Raw genomic sequence first — 2,500 nt, 5'->3', positions numbered from 1 at the left:
AGTATTCGTACCCTTAGTAAGTCATGCGGGATTATGTACTTAATGCACTATATTTTTCCTCTCCAACTTAAGAGCATCCCTCACTAATAGAGGCTGAGTGAATTACAGGCAATAGTATTAGGGACTTTTATTCTGTACTTGACCGTTTAAAGGTGGGAAAAAGACAACCCTACCGAGCCCTTTCCCCCTGGCACCGCGCCACCAGTGTCAAAAACCCCAAACGCTTTCCGAAGGCGGGGTTTTGCTGGAAGCGATCATGATTAAGCTGTCATTTCCCATTTTGCTTTTTTATTTTGCTTTCCCAAACGTGAAAAACCCCACCACAACCACAACCAACTCTAAACAAGACCGTTTTTGTGACGGGGGGCGAGCGTGTGCTGCCTCGTACAAGGGGGTGTTGAGGAGGGGGTTTTTGTGGGGAAACGTGGAGCGATGCCCACGGGGGCCCTGACGCCGCTCGGCCCCGGGGGACCGGGCGAGAGGAGAGCGGGGGAAGCAGGGGCAAAGGGCAGAGAGGGGGGAGCAGCGAGCGAGAGAGGGGGCAAAAAAGCCAAGAAAAGCGAGCGCGACGCGAGCGGGGGGGAGGCCCAGCGGAGCGAGGGGGCCCGCGCGCCGAGCGGGGACGGCGCGAGAGGGGGGAGCGCGGGGGCCGCGGAGGTGCGAAGAGAGGGAGAGAGCGAGAGCGAGGAAGGGGGAGAGCGCGAGAGGCGCTCGGAGGAGAGAGAGCGGGGGCGGCGCCCGGGGGGGGGGGAGGCCGCGAGCGGAAGGGAGAGAGGCGGCGGGGCGCAGAGGGCGGAGAAGGCGCGGGCGGAGAGACGCAGCGCGCGCGGCCGGCGGGAGGGAGAGCCCGCGGCGAGAAGTAGAGCGGAGGAAAAGGGCAGGAGCGCGGGGAAACGCGAGGGGGGGGAAGGGAGCGGGGGACGCGGGGAGAAGGAGAGAGCGGGGGGGGCCATGAGGGCGGGGGACGCAGAGCGCGCGCGGCGCGGGACCGCGCGCGAGCCAGCGGAGGGAAAAGGCGCAGGCGAGGGGGGGCCCCGCGGGGAGAAATTTTGAGAAGGAGGAGGAGAAGGGAACAAACGCCGAGAGGCGGAGCAGCCGCGAGGAGAGCGACGAGAGAGGAGGAGAGAGAGAGGGGGGAAACGCGGCGAGAAAGAGAGCGAGAGCGAAAAGAGAGACGGAGAAGAGAGAGCGAGAGAAAAGAGGAGAGGGGCGAGGCGAGCAGGGCGCGAGAGAGGGGGACGGAGGAGGGAAGCGCACGAAAAGAGGGGGGAAGGCGACGGCCCGACTAGCGAGAGAGGAGGAGCGAGCCAGAGAGAGAGAGAAGGAGCGAAGGAGAAGAGCGCGGAGAGGGGGAGGAGGGGGGGGGAAGGAGCGCGAGGGGGGGGAAAGCGCCGCGGCGCGCAGAGGAAGTCGAGGCGAGAGAAGGAGAGAGGAAAAGGAGAGAGGCGCGCGCGCGACGCGGGGGGACAAGAGAGACGAGCGCGGGCGCGCGGGGGCGACCGAGAGAGGAAAGAGAGAGAAGAGCGGGGGGACGATAGCGTAGAGAAGAAGAGCGGGGCCGCGACGCTAGCGACGGCGCCGAGGAGAGCGGCGCGGGCGCAGAGGGGCGAAGAGGGAGGCGCGAGAGGCGGGGGGGCGAGGAGGGGAGCGAGGGGCGAGCGGGCGCGGAGCGCGGGAGGCGGAGAGCGGGGGGGGGCGCGCGCGGCGAGCGCGGCGCGCGCGCGCGGCGGGAGCGAGGGAGAGCGGCGAGGAGAGGCGCGGGGAGGAGGGGCAGGGCAGGCGCGGGGGCCGGCCGCGGGCGGGGGCGAGCGCGAGGGCGGGCCCAGGGGCGGGGCGGGAAGAGCGCGGGGCGAGGGAGCGCGACGGGGGCGAGGGCCCCCGCCGGGCGCGTCCTCCTCCTCCTTCGCCCCTTTTTTCCCCTCTCTCTTCTTCATTCTTCTCTCTCTCTCTTCTCTCTTTCCTCTCTCTCTTTTCCTCTCCTCTCTTTTTTGTCCTCTCTCTCTTTCCCTTTTCTCCCTCTCTTCCTCTCTCTCTCTCTCTCTCTCTTTTTATCTCTCTCTTTTTCTTTCTCTTTTGCCTCTCTCTTTTCCTCTCTTGTCCTCTCTCTCTCTGTCCTCGCTCTCTGCCTCTCTCTCTCCCTCTCCCTCCCTCTCTTCCCCCCTTTCCCCCCCCCTTTCCCCTCCCTCCCTCCCTTCCTCCCCCCTTTCCCCTCTCCTCTCCCCTCCCCCCTTCCCCTTCCTTCTCTCCCCACATTTGCTCCACTCACGTCTGTCCTATTTTCTCGACCAGTCGCATCTTAAATCTCCGATCCGCCGTGTCTGTTTTCCTCAATCTCTCTCTTCATTAGTTTGCCCATCCCTGCATCTCCCCTTTCCCCTATCTCTCTGTTTCACCCTTCCTATGATCCCCGGCACCTTAAGAGTCACACTGACACGTTCTCGCACTACGCACTTCGCTCGCTCTGTCTCTCTCCCCCTTAATATTCCATTTTGTGCTCCGA

The 2,500-nt window shown here is 64.7% G+C and overlaps 1 protein-coding gene across 2 annotated transcripts in view; it reads left to right on the top strand.

Moving 5' to 3' along the window:
- LOC125033447 (protein yippee-like 2) overlaps positions 1-2,500 on the top strand; it is a 108,351-nt gene that overhangs the window by 40,298 nt on the left and 65,553 nt on the right. The window contains exon 1 of one of the 2 annotated variants that reach the window (XM_047624961.1): positions 1-16. This exon is cut by the window's left edge and continues 48 nt beyond it. The exons of the other annotated variant lie outside the window; for it this stretch is intronic. The gene's annotated coding sequence lies outside the window, so the exon portion shown is untranslated. The remainder of the gene's footprint in view (positions 17-2,500) is intronic. 2 annotated transcript variants of the gene reach the window in all.

This window comes from Penaeus chinensis, chromosome 16, assembly GCF_019202785.1.
Source record: "Penaeus chinensis breed Huanghai No. 1 chromosome 16, ASM1920278v2, whole genome shotgun sequence".
In the NCBI taxonomy this organism is placed as follows: Eukaryota; Metazoa; Arthropoda; class Malacostraca; order Decapoda; family Penaeidae; genus Penaeus; species Penaeus chinensis.
The sequence above is the reverse complement of the archived record's forward strand: the minus strand, read 5'-3'. Positions and strand labels throughout refer to the sequence as shown.